General features: G+C 45.5%; 1 pseudogene; it reads left to right on the top strand.

Moving 5' to 3' along the window:
* Positions 1–281: 281 nt before the first annotated feature.
* The window catches only part of LOC125741772 (complement C3-like), a 40,471-nt pseudogene continuing 18,323 nt past the window's right edge, over positions 282–22,429 (top strand).

The following is a 22,429-nucleotide window of genomic DNA, read 5'->3' on the forward strand; positions in this document are numbered from 1 at the left end:
TCTCTTTTGTTGAATCTAGAATAATGAGGGTTTTTGGGAAACACTCGCAAAACTCGCTTATTCTTTCGTTTTCTTATTTGTTATTCAGTAAGATTGATCATTATCGGGAAGCTCACTCCTGATTGGCTGCCTCCCCAGAGTAAACACCTCATCAGTTCTACAACATTCCAGTAAGAAAGCTGCAATGGGGGACTATCTGAGATTTGTTAAATGCAGTATCTTTGCTGGGAACAAAGGGGTGTTTACTCTTGGGGGTTGGAGAAGCGAAAGAAGGGGGGAGCAGGTGTGTATAAAAGAGAAGATGAGGAAGGACAGACACTCTGTCTCCAGGCAAGCAGGCAGGCAGGCAGGATGCGGGCAGCGATGGACCTTCTGTGGCTGGTGTCTTTCACCCTGATGCTACCCGCCCTCTATCAGTGCGATCCACTGTGAGTAAACTGCTAATCTGGATACTCATCCGTACAGACATATTCTGAGTAAACTGCCAGTCTGGATACTCATCAGTACAGATATATTCTGAGTAAACTGCCAGTCTGGATACTCATCAGTACAGACATATTCTGAGTAAACTGCCAGTCTGGATACTCATCCGTACAGACATATTCTGAGTAAACTGCCAGTCTGGATACTCATCCGTACAGACATATTCTGAATAAACTGCCAGTCTGGATACTCATCAGTACAGACATATTCTGAGTAAACTGCCAGTCTGGATACTCATCAGTACAGATATATTCTGAGTAAACTGCCAGTCTGGATACTCATCAGTACAGACATATTGTGAGTAAACTGCCAGTCTGGATACTAATCAGTACAGATATATTCTGAGTAAACTGCCAGTCTGGATACTCATCAGTACTGACATATTCTGAGTAAACTGCCAGTCTGGATACTCATCAGTACAGACACACTGTAAGTATTCTGCCAGTCTGGATACTAATTAGTGCAGACATTTTGTGAGTACACTGCCAGTCTGGATACTCATCAGTACAGACACACTGTAAGTATTCTGCCAGTCTGGATACTCATCAGTACAGATATATTCTGAGTAAACTGCCAGTCTGGATACTCATCAGTACAGACATATTGTGAGTAAACTGCCAGTCTGGATACTAATCAGTGCAGATATATTCTGAGTAAACTGCCAGTCTGGATACTCATCAGTACAGATATATTGTGAGTACATTGCCAGTCTGGATACTCATCAGTACAGACACACTGTAAGTATTCTGCCAGTCTGGATACTAATTACTGCAGACATTTTGTGAGTACACTGCCAGTCTGGATACTCATAAACACAGACACAATCACTGTTGTGTAGGTTAGTTTTATAATTTATTCCATTGCAGAATACTGAATACATGCTCAAAGAAGTCATTTGCAATATTTTCTGTTATATCACCCCAGGTCATTTAATCTAAATCCTTTGGACTGCTTTCAAAAACTTACTCATAAATACATTTCCCTCCACAATTATTGGCACCCCTTGTAAAGACTTGTAAAAAGGGTTAGATAAAATGCACCTTTTAGTGAAGTAGCTTCATCTTACACTGAAAATTTTAGAAAAATCCAACCTTTCTTTGAAATAAATATATTCAAAGAAAAACAAAGCCTTCATCAATAACTAATTATTGTCAACAAAAACAAGTGTCACGATTATTGGCAGCCCAGCATTTAATTCTTTGTACAACCTCCTTTTGCCAGTATAGGAGCACTGAGTCTTCTCCTGTAACAGAGCAGGCATCTGAGACCATTCCTCTTTACGGAATCTCTCCAGATCACCCAGGGTCCTCGGCCCTCTCTTGTGCACTCTGCTCTTCAGTTCAGCCCACAGGTTTTCAAAGGGGTTCAGGTCAGGGAACTGAGATGACCATGGCAGAGGCTTCAGTCTGCGATCAGCAAACCATTTTTGTGTTGATTTGGATCATTGTCCTGCTGGAAGATCCAGTGATGGCCCAGTTTTAGTTTTGATTTAAAATGTCCTGGTATTTCATGGAGTCCATAATGCCATGTGCTCTAATGAGGTTTCCAGGGCCTTTGGAGGAAAACCAGCCCCACAACATCACAGAATCTCCTCTATATTTTACAGCTGGGATGAGGTTATTTTCATTATAGCCATCCGTCTTTTTACGCCAAACCCACCTTGAATGTTTATTGCCAAAAAGCTCCATTTTGGTTTCATCCGCCCATTGAATTTGGTTCCAGTCAAAATTGTAGTGGTGTTTCACAAACTCTAGGTGCTTACATTTGTGGTTAACTGACAAAAATTGCTTTTTTTCTGTGCTATTTTAAACTGAATCAAATCTGGAAATTTTATAACTCCCATTTGTATGATATTTGCATTCGACTTCATTTATTAATCCAATGACCCTCTTCTGCATTATATTTATTGTTTGCAGATTACTTTTATATGTGTTTCGCCACACTGTCACGATCGAGGAAGAGCGGACAGGCGATCATGCGGGCAGGTGGTCACAGACCAGGCAGACAAGGCGAAATCGGGATATCTAGGGTTTTAATCGGGGAACTAGGCAAGGAAACATAGAAATCACACCTAACCACAACAGATCCACAATGACGGACAGGGGAAACAGGTCAGACCAGGACTTAAATACACCAAGACTAATTAAAGGAATCGGACAAAGCTGGAAACGATCAGGGAAGCACACATGGGTAATCAGGGGGCGTGGCACACACGAGGAGCGGACGAGCCGGGCATAACACACACGAGGAGCGGACGAGCCGGGCATGACACACACCTCTACACAATAGCTCAAATATGGTAAAAGTCAAGTACAATATAAGGTATAGAGTGAATACAGTCAATTGTATTGTATACAGTTCATAATTTTCACTCAATATAAAATAACACAACTAAAAACAGGAATAATATGTTGTTAGACATGTTTACTCTGCAGCCACGTAAAACATTTCAGTCTCTTATGGATGATAAAAGCGGTCTGCTAATGCCATTCTGTGCAGACAGGCGTGTTGTCAGGCAGCTTTCAGATCAGTCTACATGTCTATTTTTCACATGGTTTTATGGAAATTTGGATATAAACAGGGGAAGACTAGGGACCTGAGGCTGACATGATTTTAAACAAAAAGTAGCGATGAGGATGTAGCCTTAAAACCTCAATTTATGTGTGACTGTGACGGAATATAGTTACATGTCATTACGTGTATATCATTACTGCCCAGCCCTGACTGTGAGGACACTGTCTGGATCATCACACATACGCACATTAATGTACTTCTGCAGCATGAGGAGGAAATTTGAAACACAGTCCTGGACTTTTCAGTCGGTCTAAAGGGTCAACGTGATGGCTCAAGTAAAGGCAAACAATGAAAGATGGATTAATCAGCAACTACAAATGTAATCAGTTTTTTGAGCTTGACTTCTGGAAAAAGTTTGAACTTTGATCAATTATTTGGCAACTATTTAGTTGTAGCAAAAGTTAAAGGGGTTCTTCTAAAAGTTCAACCAGCAGCCTGATTGGCCAGGGATAATGAAGATATTCTCCGATCACCATTTCCTATCACACACTTCTAGGCGCCTGAATGTTTTTACTGAATCAACAGAGAGGACTTACAGACCATCTACTCTGTACGTTTGATATTCACACAGGGTCATATCTAAACAGCATAAAATAACGCTGAGTGGTTTTGCTAACAGGAAACATGCAGCACATGCATCTGAGTGGCTTCAACCTCCCACAGTTTAAGTCAGTTTCTTCTAAGACAGGCCTTTGGTCAGCATCTGTTCCATAATACAATTTAATCCAGACCGCATGATCGATCACCCCCATCCCCACCTATCCAGTGCACTGGGGGGCAGTGGGAGTGGACCTTGCCTTTGTATAGCTGATGGAATTTAACCCTGGATGAAAAAATTTGGACACCCCTGCTATAAAACATCAAACATTAACTATGTCATTGGATCCCTCACCTTGGACTGTGGTTTGAGGCTTTTTCCTGATGAGAGTCGGCTGAATGAGTTTTGTTAATATACATTTTTTGAGCCCTATAAGTGACAAAGATACAACACTTCACTCACCAACCATCACACACGCTCGCAGTCTACAGCAGCGCCTGGGTACCTGTGTTATGGACGGTCTGTATGTGCTGTGAGCACAGCCTCTCCTTTCCCTGTACATCACACCCCAACCATCACACACGCTTACAGTCTATGATAACGCCTGTGTATGTATGACTGTGCCTGGGAATCTCTGTTACGGACGGTCTGCATGTGCTGTGAGCACAGCCTCTCCTTTCTCTGTGCTTCTCTTGGTTAACTTAGCCCGTTTGGCCCTCCCTCTCCTCAGCTACATCATGAGCGCCCCCAATCTGTTGCGTGTGGGCAGCAAAGAGAAGGTATTTGTGGAGGCCCAGGAATACAATGGAGGTAACATCGAGGTGGAAATTTCAGTAAAGGACTTCCCAGCCAAAAACAGGGAGTTCTTCCACAAAAAGGTCACTCTCACCTCTCACAATAAATTCCTGCTTCTTCAGGAGATTGAAGTAAGTTCATTATCTTTATTCTGAAATAATACATATTTCATGCATTAGAATGTAGTTATGAATTGTCATTGTTGACATGCCACAGCACACTTTGCACAACAACGAAATGCGTTCTCTGTATTTAACTTATATATGACTTAACTTATGTATGACATAGTAGGGGGCAGCTAATTCAGCGCCTGGGGAGCAGTGCTTGGGGGCGGTACCTTGCTCAGGGTACCTACAGTATGTGGTACCTTGCTGGTCGGGGAGTCAAACCTGCAATCTTTCAATTAGAAGTGCACGTCCCTCACCATTAAGCCAGCACTGCCCACATGAAGTGGTGGCTTAATGAACTCTTGAAGTTATAAAGTAATGCCTGGATGTAGAGCAGCCTTTCCTCCTCAGGCTTCGGCTTTGCTTAATGTCCTTCGTACTCCTTTGACGGACTTGCTCTTACTCGCCCTCCTTTCTGTGTCAGTCATCAAATGTTTCGTGCTGAATGTCAGCCACAGTATTACCTTCCCTTATTGTCTTGTCCAGCAACTGTTTGTTATACATTTCTGTCCTGTTAGACAGAAAGGAAGAACCATCTTATGATGATGCATTTTTCCTTCACCCTAGATCAGAGAAGATGCATTTGACAGAACATCAACTAAAAAACAGTATGTGTACTTACAAGCAAAGTTCCCCCAACATCAACTGGAGAAAGTAGTTCTTCTGTCCTTCCAAGATGGCTACATTTTTGTTCAGACTGATAAAACCATCTACACACCAACCAGCACGGGTAAAATGAGAGAGAATTTTTTTATTATAAGAACAAAATAAAAGCAGTTGTGTAAACTGTGTTCAAAATCTGTAAAAAGTAGTCAGGCATTTGATATGAAAAATATTGGGATTCATTGCAAACAATGCAAATACGTTCTATTGTTTTAAAAGTTCAATAGCTGAATAAGCTGATGTTTGCTCCGGTTACTTATGAAAAAATGTTTCAGTTCATTACAGGATCTTCACCCTGAACCCCAGCATGGAACCTGCTGACAAAAGCGTTTTTGTTGAAATCATGGTAAATAATTGTTGTCAGAATTGCTGCATTTTATCTAAGACACTCTGCAGTCTATCCCCTGAATATCTGAGTACAGTTAACATCAATGGGTTCCTGCCAAGGACCAGCATAGACTAACTGCTGTTTAGATTTTTTTCCAGACACAGTCCGTAACTAACTGCAGCCGGCTTACAGAGAACCACTGTGTATCATTTAGAACCCTGAGGGAATAACGATTCACAGAAGCGAAGCGTTTTCAGGAACCAAATCAGAGATCTTTTATCTGCCAGAAGTGATCAGGTCTGTGGTCTGAATGCCAAAGCATCATGCTCCCACCCCCACCTCCAGTACGATGACCTCTCACCTCTCACATTGCAGCACTGGCACATGGAAGGTGGTGGGGAAATTTCAGAAGAGTCCACAGATAAATTTCACTGCTGAGTTTGAGGTCAAGGAATATGGTAAGTCAGTCGTCCATGGGCGGAATACACCAGCCATGTGTAGAACTATATATAACAAACAGCTGTCACTGGTTACATGATGTTTATTGTGTTTTTTCACCTGCAAACTTCTAGTTCTTCCAACATTTGAGGTCAGTCTGAAAGCTGAACAACCATTTTTCTATGTGGAAGATGAAGATCTGCAAATTGGCATAACAGCCAAGTAGGAGGGTTTGATTGAATATCAATTGAATCATTTTTACATTTATTCTTTTGTCTTTGATGACATATTTCTGTGCTCTTCAAGCTGGTCTCTCATCTGGCCCTGAAGGTACCTCTACGGGAAGGAGGTGAATGGAAAGGCATTCGTGGTGTTTGGCTTGATGACTCCAGAAGGAGAGAAGAAGAGCCTTCCGGGGTCTCTCCAGAGGGTGGAGGTCAGTTCTTCTGCTCCATGAGAAAAGGCTTCCTTCCTAAAAGCTTTCAGCAGAGTCTCTGAAAGAATAAATCCCTTCTAATTTCCCACATGCTGACCGAGTGTCACCCATTAATGAAGGCACCTTGGGTTGGGTTTTCCATGGCATTCGAGTAATGGGACACACAGCCTGACGTCGCTCATTCTGGGAGATGGGAATCTCTTAGTGCTGCTTAACTGAGAACTGGGAATCTCCCTGGGCTTCCCTGCTCTTCCAGTCTTTTGGCCAGCAGAGCGAGTGACCCATCTGTCACCCCCACCGCCAGATCCTCGAAGGGAAGGGAAAAGCGACACTGAAGAGGGAGCACATCCTACAGGTCAGCCCCAACATGGAGAAGCTCGTTGGATCGTCCATCTATGTGTCTGTCAGCGTCCTGACCAATACAGGTAAGCTCACAGCGCCACCTAGCACTACACTGCTGTACTAACAGATACTGCTTAATGTATCAGTATGTGCAAGTAAATAACAAAAATAATTTTATAATTATATAGTAATCGTAGGTGAAACGTATTCATTGCTAGACTTAAATGAGACTTTGTCATATCTGCAGCCTGCGTGGTTTAGTACAATAATACTTATTTCACTTTCCATGAGCAGCTTTCTGGGCATTTTGGTATTATAACCGAGTCCTGACACATCGATGTAGCTGCCAGTGACGTCACATTCACATCAGCTGTGTAGGATCAGGCTGTAGGCCCAGAGCGGCCTGCTTAAACTCACCTCCCATCTCTCCAAGGCACGGAGATGGTGGAGGCGGAGAAGAAGGGCATCCTCATCGTCACCTCGCCCTACTCCATTCACTTCCAGAAGACGCCCCAGTATTTCAAACCCGGGATGCCGTTTGACATTATGGTACAGCGACTGTCAGAGCCAACACCCTTCATTGTTTATTCTCTATTTTGTATGAAATCCAATGAAGCTGTTGGCATATTTTTAAGCTAAACATTATATTTATGAATAGAAATACACATTTTAGTTTTAAAACCTGCAGAGTATTTATGCAGTATTAGGTCACTGTTAATGTGATACTGAATTACACCTTTGTGCTGCCAGACGTGTCCTCGACAATATCCAGGGCACCATTATGAGCTTTCCTCTGTCGTCCCTCAAAAGGTTTACGTGACAAACCCAGACGAAAGTCCTGCTGAAGCTATCGGGCTCAAGGTTTCTCCAGGAAATGTGTATGGCGATACCAACAAGGAGGGCCTGGCCAAGCTCACCATCAATACTGGCGGGGGGGCCAATGACCTCAAAGTTACTGTGAGTTATCGTGAATGCAAAGGGGAGTGCAGCAGCTGGGCTTTCTCTAATTACCAGTAACACCAGTATTACCACCCCCCAGAGAGACCCAGACACAGAACTGGGTCAGACCAATGGTTCTGGTCCACTTTCTCTCTAGGGCTGCAAAGTTTCCTGAACGTCAAATATTCAATCTCATCACATTGTTAATTACATTTTTAAGCAAATTCAGAATACAAACATTCACCCAACCATAAATGTTAATCCAGCAGAGGGTCCTGGTCAGTCTGTAATCTACCCCAGGAAGTATTCAGATTTGACACCTTCGAAAGGTTGAATCCATCTTTTAGTCTGATAAAGTTACAAAAGTTAAGTCTTCAGTTTTACTGTTGGTTATACAGGGGTAACTGCGCTTCCATCTGTGTGTTTTTGGCCAGGTTGAAACAGTCTTGGAAGAACTGCAACCACAGCAACAGGCAAGGAAGACGATGGTGGCCCAGCCCTACAGAACATATCAGAACTCCCAGAACTACCTGCACATTGGGCTCCCCTCAACTGAGCAATCGATCAACACTAACTTACTCGTAAATCTGAACCTGAAAAACAACCCAGGGGTCCAGGATCAGATCAGTCACTTCACATACCTGGTATGCATATACCACTCGCATTATTAAAAATAATTAGTTGTATGTCTTTGTGTTTTTAACTGCACATCTGATATACTTAAAATGTTTGTATATAATCAAGGGTATGGTATACACCTTAGGTAGTTATTATATATAATCCGGGGCATGGTATACCTCTTAGATAGTTATTATCTATAATCCAGGGTATGGTATACCTCTTAGATAGTTATTATCTATAATCCAGGGTATGGTATACCTCTTAGATAGTTATTATGTTTAATCCCGGGTATGGGATACCTCTTAGATAGTTATTATGTTTAATCCCGGGTATGGTATACATCTTAGATAGTTATTATGTTTAATCCCAGGTATGGTATACATCTTAGATAGTTATTATGTTTAATCCCGGGTATGGGATACCTCTTAGATAGTTATTATGTTTAATCCCGGGTATGGTATACATTTTAGATAGTTATTATATTTAATCCCGGGTATGGTATACCTCTTAGTTAGTTATTATATTTAATCCCGGGTATGGTATACCTCTTAGTTAGTTATTGTATACCATACCCAGGATTAAATATAATAACTATCTAAAATGTATACCATACCCGGGATTAAATATATTTTAAATAGTTATTATATTTAATCCCGGGTATGGTATACCTCTTAGTTAGTTATTATATTTAATCCCGGGTATGGTATACCTCTTAGATACTTATTATATTTATTGCAGCCAATTATACTGCTGTTGTATTTAAAGCCGCAGTTGACTTCACACCTGAGATAGTAATGCAGACGTTAAATTTGCACCTGCACAGGTAGTGAACAAAGGACAGATTGTGCATGCGGACAGACAGGAGAGGCATAAAGGTCAATCACTGGTGACCTTGTCGCTGCCGATCAGGAAAGACATGATCCCATCATTTCGGCTGGTGGTTTATTACCACCTGGGAGCAGCAGAGGTGGTGTCAGACTCGGTCTGGGTGGATGTGAAGGACACCTGCATGGGGACGGTATGTGACGGTGCTGCTGTTTAAGCGTGTGACAGCCTGTGCACAGTTCTGTGGCTGTGTGTGTTTTTTGTGCTGTTTCCAGGTTCCTGTACATCATCATGCAAGGCCTGCACCAATCACACGTGTGTGACGTGTGTGAAGGTGTTTCACTGACTATACTTGCAAGTACTTGTGGTGTGGTGGGAAAATATAAACCACCTCTGTAATAACTCCAGTTAAGCCACTTACAATAAAACTCTGGACGTTTCAGTTGGTGAGCAAAGTTATCGATCCAGCAAAGCGTTCTTGTCACACTCTGGAACTAGTGCTGAGAGCGAGCAGATGATAAACCATAACTCCCAATTCCCTTTAAGGAGTGCTGATTGGTCACAAAATAGCAACAAATGAAGCTCAAACGTATAGCAAATGCAATTCTCCTGTTCTATTGGTTCACCTTGGCAGCAAGGTAAAATCCACGCATTTTGCTCAATTTACCAGAACATGTCTCGAGTGCTAGGCTCCTACTTGAGATATCACAGAGTAAATATAAATCACTATAAATATATGATTGTCCTTTGATTAATTATTGATGTATTGTCATTAAATCACTGTAAATACAGTTGTGTTCAAAATAATAGCAGTCCGACATCACTAACCTGATCTATCACTGGTTTTGGTAGAAATTCATTTTCTACCTTTTTCTACATGGCAAATAATTTGCTAGTAGGTGTAGTAGAACAATAGAAAACCAAGAGACATGGCATGCATGCTGCTGGTTCTGTGTAATTGAACCAGGGGTGTGTTAAAATTAGTAGCAGTGTGAAGTTAAATTAGTAAGGTAATTCAGTCTGTGAAAAACAGGTGTCAATTACATCCGTTATTTAAGGAAGGAAGGCACCAAATGTTGTACATGGTGGTTATAGTGCATTTCTCTCAGAAAATCTCAGTAAAATGGGTCGTTCCAGACATTGTTCAGATGAGCAGCATACTTTGATTAAAAAGTTTATTGGAGAGGAGAAAACATATAAAGAAGTACAGATATTGATAGGCTGTTCAGCTAAAATGATCTCTAATGCTTTAAAATGGCAACCAAAACCTGAAAGCCGTGGAAGAAAATGGAAAACTACCAATCGAATGGATCGAAGAAAAGCCAAGATGGCAAAGACTCAGTCAATGATCAGCTCCAGGATGATCAAAGAAGATCTAAAGTTATCTGTGAACGCTGTGAACCTATGTGAAGCCAAGCTACTGGCAAGAAGCCCTCGCAAAGTTCCATTGCTGAAAGAAAGACACGTACTGAAGAGGTTACAATCTGCCAAAGAACGCATTTACTGGTCTAAGGAGAAATGGGGCAACATTTTGTGGTCTGAGGAAAGCAAGATTGTTCTTCTTGGGTCTAGGGGCTGCAGACAGTTTGTCAGACGTCCCCCAAACACTGAATTCAAGCCACAGTACACTGTGAAGACAATGAAGCATGGTGGCGCAAGCATCATGATTTGGGGATGTTTCTCATACTATGGTGTTGGGTTTATTTATCCCATACCAGGGATCATGGATCAATTTGAGTACATTAAAATACTTGAAGAGGTCATGTTGCCGTATGCCGAATAGGAAATGCCCTTGAAATGGGTGTTTCAGCAAGACAACGATCCCAAACAAACTAGTAAAAGAGCAACATCTTGGTTCCAGACCAACAAGATTGACGTTATGGAGTGACCAGCCCAATCCCGGACCTTAATCCAATAGAAAACTTGTGGGGTGACATTCTGTGTCTGAGGCAAAACCAAGAAGTGCTGAAGAATTGTGGATCATCCTGGGCAGGAATACCTGTTCACAGATGCCAGATGAAGTTGGTCACCTCCATGCAAGGCAGGTGTTCTCAGAAACCATGTTCATACAACTAAATATTAGTTCTGTGATTCAAAGGGAAGCTAAATCTTTTTAAATCATTTTTTCAGTTTACACAGTGAATGTTTGAGTTTGTAAAGAAGAATGCAGACACTGCTATTTTTTTGAACAGCATAATATTCCTTTTTCTTACATTTTAATGTAAGAAATCTTACATTTTAATCTTAAAGGATTAACACAGATTTGATCATTTTTCTTCATGTTTTGATTGTGAATAGAATGTACAGTGTTCCCAAGGAATTTACATGTATAGAAATAAGAGCTATTATAAGGACTTTGGGCTTTATTCACTTTTTATACACACTACTATTATTCTTAACACAACTGTACATGGTCAACATATGATTTAATATGATTAAAGCAACAGCTACTTATAAATCTGTACTTCTGTAGAAGGGTGATTCCTGTTTTGGACACATATTTGGCTGTCTTCTGAAAATTGGAATGATTGTATTTTATGGTTTAAACATTTTGTCAGGACTATACTGTCATGCCCGGCTCGTCTGATCCTCGTGTGTGCCACGCCCCCTGATTATCCACGTGTGCTTCCACGATCATGCCCAGCTGTGTCTGATTATTTTCGCCCAGTCTTGTCTATTTCAGTCCATGTCTTGTCTTGGTTTTTGTCCATCATTGATGTTAGTCGATGTCAGATGTTTCCTGATCCCCAGAATCCCCAGTTTTCCCCGTATTTTCGCCTCCTTGTCTGCTTCCTGCCCGCTTGCCTGCCCGTTCGGCTTACCTGCACAACCGCTTAACCCGCGAACCTGACAGAATGACGGACCCGAAAATAGAGGCACAGCAGCAGACCGAGGACCAGCGTCTCGGTCTGCTACAAGAAGTATATTACTGGTTGAACCAGCCCGACGGACCGTCGCGCTGGATTTGGCCAGCGACCTCCTGATGGTGATGTCCCTACCTGAGGGCAGGCACCGCGTGGGAGAGGTGCGCGCCAACCTCCACCAGCTGGTTCAGAGCCTGACGGTGCGGAGGTTGGGGCTGGACGCACTGCACGTCGCGGAGGTTGTTCCCCAGCCGTCCGTCCTGTCGGACATGGAGCAGCCTCCTGCAGCAACAGTGATGTGAAGGCAGAGAAGGAGGAGAAAGCAGGCGATCGCCCCAACGATTGTCCCTGCTTCCCTCCCTGCCGGTGAGCTGGAGGACTCCCCGGCTGAGCCTGACGTCACCACTGCTGCTAAGCTGCCTTCACGGGCAGCTTCCCTAGTTCTGGGAAAGCGTCTGGCTGTTGCGGAGCTACCGCTGCCCCTTGAGCGGTACTTCTTCTAGCCAGCGCGGCTGGCCAACAAGGGAGCCAGCGCAGTTCGAGACACCATCCCTAGAGTACCCCGGTCTCTTAAAGGGGCCACGCCCATCTCGCCTGCGCGGGACCTGCCAGTCCCGCTGCCTGCTACAGCTCCTTGGCCCGAGGTGCTCTCTTCGCCTCTGCCTCCGGCACCTCCACCAGAGCAGTCGCCTCTGCCTACGCCCGGGGCGCCGCCTCTGCCTCTGCCCGCTGCTGCAGCTACGCCTGAGGCTCCTCCGCCTCCGCCGCCTGCTGCAGCTACGCCTGAGGCTCCTCCGCCTCCGCCTGCGGCTCTGTCCGCACCAGTGACTGTAACCCCTGTGACTCCTGTTCCTGACTCTACTCCAACCCCTCCAGCTCCTGTCCCTCTAGTTCCAGTCCCCGAGGAGGTCCCGGACAATCCGACCATTGCTCCTCCCTCCTTGGAGGTGGAGGAGCTTGAATGGGACCTCTCGGGGACCCTCCTGATGATGTCCCTTCCCTCGCCCCGGCAAGGCCGACCCCGGCCTCAGGCCCACATGTCTGTGTCCCATAAGGGGAGAGGACACAGACGCAGGGCAGGGGTCCCACCCGCCCTGCCCCTCTGTTCCCTGTTCCTCGTTAATGGTTTGGTACTTGTTTTCCAGGTCCCATATCCCTCATCTCGTCCGTCGCCTCCCCTGAAGTGCACCCAGAGAGCCTTTGGGGGGGGGGTTCTGTCATGCCCGGCTCTTACGATCCTCGTGTGTGCCACGCCCCCGATTATCCACGTGTGCCTCCCTGATCTTGCCCAGATGCGTCTGAGTATTTTCGCCCAGTCTTGTCTATTTCAGTCCCTGTCTTGCCTTGGTTTTTGTCCATCATTGATGTTAGTTGATGTCAGATGTTTCCTGGTCCCCAGATCTGGAATAAATCCGCTGTTTTCCCCGTATTTTCACCTCCTTGTCTGCTTCCTGCCCGCTTGCCTGCCCGTTCGGCTTACCCGCACAACCCGCTTAACTCGCGAACCTGACATATACCATACTTAGCCATGAGGAATGCATGTTTGCCTAGCTCAGGGGTTGAAAATATTATAATTATGGGATGTTTTTTGTATATATTTCTTCAGAGGTTTTCCACCCTGTTAGGGAGACGTACATTATTTATACTCTGTGATTACCATGTACAAGTCAAACAATACTGAACTTTTCTGGGATGTCCCGTTTGCTATGGTAAAAGTTTTATTATTGTAGCATTAACAGTTTTCATTTTTAGAACAGTACAATGTCAATGTCACAGATTGTTGTGTAAAGAAAGCATATTCTCTGCGTTCGACACCACATCACTGATGTTTGTTATGTCGCATTGATGTTTCGTCAGTGACATTGCTCAGTCACTGATGTTTCTGCCATTCCGTTGGTGTTTTTCTGTCTGGGATGTTATTGCTGTTTCAGTGATACCAAATGACCGTTGATTTCTTTTTTACCCAAAAGCTCAGTCACCTCAGAGAAGACACAATATGAGCCACGTAGCAAGTTCACTCTGAACATTGAGGGCGACCCCGAGGCCAAGGTGGGGCTGGTGGCCGTGGATAAGGGTGTCTACGTGCTGAACAGCAGAAACAGACTGACCCAAAACAAGGTAACACATAGTGTTTACCATCAGCTTACAGATTCACAGGCATCTCAGTGGTGTTTGTGGGACAGTCACGCTGTCCTCTGCTCTGTACTGTTGGACACAGATCTGGGACACGGTCGAGAAACACGACATCGGCTGCACGGCGGGAAGCGGCAGCAACAGCATGGACGTCTTCTATGATGCCGGTCTGATTTTCCAGTCCAATGCGAATGTGGAGACCAAATCCAGAACAGGTGCTGCTCCGTAAGAAACGTGTGCAGAATATTAACATGTGCTGGGGGTGACTTTCTACACCCAGGTTATAATGGTTAGCGCTTGTGCTTTACGGTCTCGGTGCCCCAGGCGACTCTGTTAACCTGCCCCCTCGTCTCTCTACCCTCCTCCCCCTCTCTGCCCTGCCACTGCAGAGCCTCACTGCCCCGCCCCCTCAAAGAGGCGGCGCCGCTCCATCACCTTGCTGGACCTGAAGTCCTCGTTGGGTAAGACTCGCCTTTGGCATCTACTCCAGACACACATTAGTAGACACAGCTGGGATGTGTACTCTACCAGCTGTGACCCATGATAAATATGATGTGTGGTAAAGTTGCTACCTGCCATTCAGGTGGGGTGTGTGGTTCAGTGGGGTAATGGTCTGTACCCATAACTAGAAGGTCCCACGGTCTGCATAATTTCACTTTTAGACCCTTGAGCAAGACCCTTAAAATCCCAAAGTTCCATCCCACCATTGCAATTATACATTATTTTGGATAAAGGCATCTGCTACATACAAAAAAATGTGCAACTCTGTAAATCCACTCGCTACCCTGGAGGCTTTTGTCTGTGCAGGTTTATGTCTCTGGCCAGAAGAGGGGGGATCTTTTGGCCCCATTTACACTTTTGGTTTTTATGCCCCTCAGTCGGCAAATACAGCACTGAGCTGCAGAAGCAGTGCTGTGCAGACGGCATGGTGGAGAGCCTGATGGAGTACACCTGCGAGCGCCGCGCCGAGTTCATCATCGACGGGGCCGAGTGTGTCAGCGCATTTCTGCACTGCTGCAATGAGGCTGCAACAAACCGGCAGAAGACCGCCAATGAGAACCTGCTACTGGCACGCTGTAAGTCCCACCCCCAAGCTGCAAACAGACAAGGTGCAAAGGCAGTACACATACTGCCATGTATACATTTTGTGAGGACTCCCAGTTTTAGTGGGTCGTGCCAGTAGTGTTTTATCAGTCTGCTGAGAGCAATTTCCAGCTAGAGCTGGGTGACATTTCTAAAAATTCCATCACAACAAAAAATATCATATTGGTCGATCACGATAATTTTCATAGTAAATGTCAGATCATAATTCTTTTCTAGGTTAAAGGCTGATTTTTACTCAGACCGTGACAAACACTTGCCAAACAGTAGTGATGTCCAAAATTACACTTCTTATTTGTTCAATAAATACCCCGTTTTCACGGCTGTTTGCGCTTCTGCCCCTCTGCTGGTCCTGACAAGTAGTCGCAGACAAAGTGACGTCATAGTGTGGTTTGGTCTTCAATTATATCTGAATCATACAGAGCATCCGTATCGAGGGGAAATCATATAATTATCGTCATTGTTTTACTGCCTATCCCCATTTCCAGCAGTTACTGTTGGATAAAGAGGCTGGATTTGTATCCATTTGTATTGAGGAGATGCAACAGGAAAGGAAACTTCTTGCATACTTCAGCTGTGCATGGTCTGACGGACACGTTATCATAGAGATACCTTGCCTGTCTCTCCAACTATAGCAGAAGATGATAAGTACTACATATCGGACAGAGACATCACGTCACGCACGCAGTTCCCTGAGAGCTGGCTGTGGCTGGAGGTGACACTGCCAGCGTGCCCTAAACGGCGAAACTGGTACAACCTCCTATCTTTTAGTCCCAGTTAAGATGAGTTATTAGCCATTTATTAGTGTATAGCTGCATAGCCCTTTGATGTAACTCTATCAGTCTGTGGCTGTGCAAGTCTTTGATCTGACTGTATCAGTTATCCTGTGTAGCCCTTTGATGTAGCTGTATCAGATATCCGATTGTGGCTGTGTAGCCCTTTTATGTCACTGTATCGGTTATCAGTCTGCGGCTGTGCTCAGTCACCATGTAACTGCATCCCATCTGCATCGCTGGGACAACACTTCAGTCAAACTGCCCGCCAGCATTTTTTGGTGTTTGTCACCCATCCAGTGGTTCCACATCAATGGAAGTTACACAGGCTTTGATGGATTCCATTACCACCTGGGAGGTCACTGCTGTCAGTCTGTCAAAAAAAAATGGTAATGTATCTGTCCATTCTGGCCCAGAAATGCATATTTCTGTATTTATGAGTATTTGTTCACATTAGATGCAGAATCAGAAACACACTCCCCCTCTGCAGGAATCTGTGTGGCGAGTCCCTTTGAAATGAAAGTGATGAAGGACTTCTTCATTGACCTGAAACTACCCTATTCTGCTGTGCGAAATGAGCAGCTGGAGATCAAAGCTGTACTTTACAACTACAAAAAAAATGAGATAAAAGTAAGCTCTTTCTGAAGATCCTCTCTATTCCAGACCCCCCACTTGAGACCTCCAGGATAAACATGAAGCATCTCCACAGGTTCGTGTGGAACTGATGGAGACTGAGACAGTGTGCAGTGCGGCCCACAAGAAGAGGAAGTACCGGCAGGAGGTGGATGTGGATGCAATGTCCTCCTATGCTGTGCCCTTCGTCGTCATCCCCATGGGCTTCGGGAAGCACTCAATTGAAGTTAAAGCTTCTGTCTTTGACTCTACCATCAGTGATGGTGTGAAGAAGGACCTGCTGGTGGTGGTTAGTGCCTTTCTTCATCTGAGTCCATGTTCATCAGCATTCATTAAATGTTGGTAGTTCAATTAGCAGCTAGAAATTAGAAGTTAATTGTGAAAAAGTGATGCTAAGCAGAGGAGTAGTAAAATATGAATGGATTGGGTGAGTGATGGCTAACATATATAATGTAAAAAGCTATTCACGAATATGGCATGCTCCTGATGCCATCCATCCATCCGTCCATCCATTATCTATCGCTTTTCTGGGTCGGGTTGCAGGGACAGCAGTCTAAGCAGGGAAACAAAGATTTCCGTCTCCCCAGCCACTTCATCCAGCTCTCAAGGGGAATTCTGAGGTATTCCCAGGCCAGCCAGGAGACGTAGTCTCTCCAGCGTGTCCTGGGTCTTCTCCAGGGCCTCCTCCCAGTGGAACATGCCCGGAATACCTCACCAGGGAGGCGTCCAGGAGGCTTACTAACCAGATGCCCAAGCCACCTCATCTGGCTCCTCTTGATGCGGAGGAGCAGCAGGTCCCGAATGGCCGAGTTCTCACTCTATCTATAAGGGAGAACCCAGCCACCCTGTGGAGGAAACTCATTTCGGCCCCTTGTATTCGCGATCTTGTTCTTTCGGTCACTACCCACAGTTCCTGACCATAGGTGAGGGTAGGCACGTAGATTGACTGGTAAATCGAGAGCTTTGCCTTTTGGCTCAGCTCCTTCTTTACCATGACAGATTGATGCAGCGCCCGCATCACTGCTGATGCCGCACCGATCCTGCTCCATCCTTACCTCACTTGTGAATAAGACCCCGAGATACTTAAACTCCTCCACTTGGGGAAAGCCCCCCTCCCGACCTGGAGAGAGCACTCCACCCTTTTCCAGCTGAGGACCATGGTCTCGGATTTGAAGGTGCTGATTTTCATCCCACCCACTTCACACTTGGCTGCGAACTGCTCCAGTGAGTGCTGAAGATCATGGTCCGATGAGGCCAACAGAACCACATCATCTGAAAAAAGCAGAGACCTAATCCTGAGGTCACCAAACTGGACACCCTCAACGCCCTGGCTGCACCTAGAAATTCTGTACATAAAAGTTATGAACAGATTTGTTGATAAAGGGCAGCCGTGTTAGGGTCCAACCCTCACCGGAAACAAGTCCGACTTGCTGCCGACAATGCAGACCAGGCTCTGACACCGGTCGTACAGGGACCGAACAGCCCTTATAAGGTAGCCCGGCACCCCATACTCCCGGAGAACCCCCCACAGGACTCCCCGAGCGACACGGTCGAATGCCTTCTCCAAGTCCACAAAACACATGTAGACTGGTCGGGCAAACTCCCATGAGCCCTCCAAAACCCTGCTGAGAGTATAGAGCTGGTCCACTGTTCCACGGCCAGGGCGAAAACCACACTGTTCCTCCTGAATCCGAGGTTCGACAATCCGGCGGACCCTCCTCTCCAATACCCCCGAATAGACCTTACCAGGGAGGCTGAGAAGTGTGATCCCCCTATAGTTGGAACACACCCTGCGGTCCCCCTACTTGCAGAGGGGGACCACCACCCCGGTCTGCCAATCCAGAGGCACCGTCCCCGATGTCCACCCGATGCTGCAGATGTGTGTCAATCAAGACAGCCCAGCAACATCCAGAGCCTTGAGGAACTCCAGGCGGATCTCATCCACCCCCAGGGCCCGGCCAGTGAGGAGCTTTTTAACTACCTCTGCAACCTCCGCCCCAGAAATAAGGGAGTCCACCCCCAAGTCCCCAGACTCTGCTTCCTCATTAGAAGGCGTTTTGGTGGGATTGAGGAGGTCTTTGAAGTATTCCATCCACCAACCCACAACGTCCCGAGCTGAGGTCAGCAGCGCCCCATCCCCATGATAAATAGTGTTGATGCTGTACCACTTTCCCACCCTGAGCCGCCGGATGGTGGACCAGAATCTCCTCTAAGCCATCCGGAAGTTGTTCACCAAGGCCTCACCAAACTTCTCCCATACCCGAGTTTTTGCCTCAGCGTCCGCCGAAGCCACGTTCCGCTTGGCCTGCCAGTACTCATCAGCTGCCTCGGGAGTCCCACAGGTCAAAAAGGCCTGATAGGACTACTTCAGCTTAACGGTATCGGGGTTCGGGGATTGCTACCGCGACAGGCACCAACCACCTAACGGGCGCAGCTCTGGTCAGCCGCCTCCACGATGGAGACGCGGAACATGGCGAATTCGGACTCAATGTCCCTCGCCTCCCCCTGGGACATGGGCGAAGTTCTGCCGGAGGTAGGAGTTGGAGTTGAAGGTCCTTCTGACACTATAGGCTTGGGTCTGCCAGGTCTGACCAGCTTCCTCCCCTACTAGCGGAGCCAACCCACCACCCGATGACCCGCATCCGGGCAAGGGAAAACGTGAATCTATGTTTGTATTCATCGTAAGGGGTCTGATAAGCTGCACTTCATCTGGTTCCTCACCCAGGACTTGTTTGCCTTGGGTGACCCTACAAGGGGCATAAAATCCTGGACAACTTAACTCCTGGGATCATTGGAACACGCAAACTTCTCCACCACAATAAGGTGTCAGCTGCAGGAGAGGGCCCCTGATTCCAAGCAAAACTAAAAAGAAACCAATGAGCTCAGATAAGCAAATGCGACCTACATATCTGTTTGATGGTTGGTATGGGGGCTCTGAGGGCCGTGCTATTACTTTGCAGCTTCAGCAATGGGGGGGGGGGGTTTGAATCCCTCCCCCTCCACTGTGTGTCTGTGCAGTTTGTTTGCTCTTCCCATCTTGTGCAGGTTTCTTCCTGCCATCCTGAGACATGCGATTATACATAGATCCTGACATCTTAAAATTACCCATAGTGCATGATGTGTGTTCTTGACTTTGCCGACGATACTGTGATCTTAACGGAGTCAATGGAGGCTCTGATCGGGGCTCTCAAGAGGCTGAGCGAAGAGTCTGAGTGTCTGGGATTGCGGGTGTCATGGATAAAGACCAAGATCCAGGCATTTAATGACTTCTTGGGCACGGCCATCAGTAGTGCATCTGTCTGCAGGGAGAATGCCAACCTTGTCAAGAGATTCACTTACCTTGGCAGCAAGAATCATGTCTTCTTAATATATAGTCAGCAGATGGATTGGAAGAGCTTGGGGGGGGGGGGGTCATGAGGTCGCTGGAAAGGGGTGTGTGAAATTGGAAGTGAACTGGAATTAAACCCAGGATTCAAGAATGGGAATTTTGCATGATGCCACTACACTAGTGGTGCATTAAAATGTCAGGGTTTTAAAGTTTTATTCTTTTCTTTCATAAATGAGTTTCTCACTGTCCAGTTGTTGACGTCACCTTTTGGTTCTATGGTCCGAATGTGTGAAAAACACTCTTCTGTTGTCTGAATCAGTTCTTTACACCAGACTTCAGCTAAGCATGTTCCTCTTGGGTTCCTGTGTTTTTTCTGACAGCCTGAAGGGATACACATCAAGAAGGAGATTAAAACAGTCATTTTGAATCCTGCTACACACAGTAAGGCTTCGACCTGGATTTCTGTTGCTGTTAAAAACCCTAAATGCCTGTTAAGTGAATGAGTGTGCGACAGCTTTGTACTTGATCCTTCCAGGTGGGAATCAGATGGAGACAGTCAAGGGTGCAGATCTAAAGAATAGGGTGCCTGGGTCCCCTGCTAACACATTCATCAGCGTGACTGGTGAGGATTCCACCCAGAGCCCTTTGATGACCTTCTGTGATAAGGGTGATGTTGGGTGATGTAGTCTAACCATTTGGTGTATGTTCACATATGTGCAGTTATCCATTCTAATGTACAGTGGCAATATGTAAACCCTTTGGGATTACCTGATTTTATGCATTAATTGCTCATGAAATGTGACACAATCTTTAACTAAGTTACCATTATGAACAAACACACTCAATTTTAACTAATAAAACAGACTATTGTACTGTTCTTGTACATACAGTATTGAAGACATCATTCAAACATTCACAGTGCAGGCTGGAAAATGTATGTGAACCCCAAGGCTATTGACTTCAACAAAAGCTAAATGAAGTCAGAAGATGCAATCCTGGAGTCCATTAAATGAACTGAGATCACAGATGTGGCTTATAGTCCTAGACTTGTAAAATGTTTTGAGTTTGTTATTTACAAACAGGATCAGTTGTTGTGAACCATGTCTTGGTAAAATAACATCTTGGTATGCCTGCACTCAAGAGTTGTCCTTTTATGACCAATTAATGCAGAAAACCAAGTCATTCTAAAGGGTTCACATACTTTTTTGGCTATATGGCTGCCAATTGAGCAGAAGTTATATTACATTTACAAGTATTTTTTGCAGTCCAAAGCAAGGCAGACAATACATCACAAACGTAAAGCTGTCAAGGAGCCAGATTTGGTGTAATGGCTGGTAGGGCAGAGCTTTCGGTGAGTAATGAAGAACGAAGTCAAGATGGTGTTGGAGCAGGAGCCATAGCAGCACTGCTAAAACCCAGAATCAAAAGCTATTCAAATAACAACAAGGAGACATTTCCTGCAAACTCAAGTGCAAAACATAAAAAGAGAGCATCCAGTGTTGCCAATGGAAACCAATAGAACTGTCAGTGAAGCAGCAATAGGATGAGGTTAGTTAATGTGCTTCAGGAAGAGATGAGTCTGAAGATGTTCCCTGAAGGCTGTGTGGCATTATACTGACCGGGTACGTTTAGCTGGGTGATGCCACATGGTGTCGGACTCAACATAACAGGGGTCCAGCTTCACATGCTGCATCACTCGCTCAGGTGAGCAGATTGGCCCGACCATCTACCAGGTCATCAGCGGCTCACCGCTTGGGAACCTCATCCAGCAGCCATCAGGCTGCGGGGAGCAGAACATGATTGGCCTCACAGGACCAGTCATTGCCACACGCTACCTGGACAGCACAGGCGAGTGGGAGAAGGTGGGAGTGGATAAGCGAGAGACGGCCATCAAGTACATCCGCACAGGTGTGTCAAACACAGGCTTCACACTCCTGAACTACATCACCCTAAGCAGACCCCAGACTGTTTCTCTTGACCACTGATAAACATGTATGGATTTCTGGTACTGAGACTCACTAAGAGACATCAGATCTAACAAAGAAATCATTTCATTGTGCTCAGGTTACAAGCAGGAGCTGACGTATCGCAAGGGCGATGGATCATACAGTGTTTGGACAAATACACCAAGCAGCACCTGGTGAGCAATAACCAATTGCAATGATAGGCCATTCCATCGTTGACCAGAACTCCACTAAAATCAATACTCTGCATCATCCCACCCCCAGGCTGACAGCATATGTGACCAAGGTGTTCGCCATGGCATATCGTCTCATCAGCATTGAGGAGAACGTGATCTGCAGTGCCACAAAGTGGCTGATCTTGAACGCACAGGAGCCTGACGGCACCTTCAAAGAGCATGCCCCAGTCTACCACGGAGAGATGGTGGTATGTTATGAGCAGCCGTCTGACAAAACATACATTAGGGGCAAGAAAAACATTTTCTAA

Source organism: Brienomyrus brachyistius, chromosome 5 (assembly GCF_023856365.1).
Source record: "Brienomyrus brachyistius isolate T26 chromosome 5, BBRACH_0.4, whole genome shotgun sequence".
NCBI classification, from domain to species: domain Eukaryota; kingdom Metazoa; phylum Chordata; class Actinopteri; order Osteoglossiformes; family Mormyridae; genus Brienomyrus; species Brienomyrus brachyistius.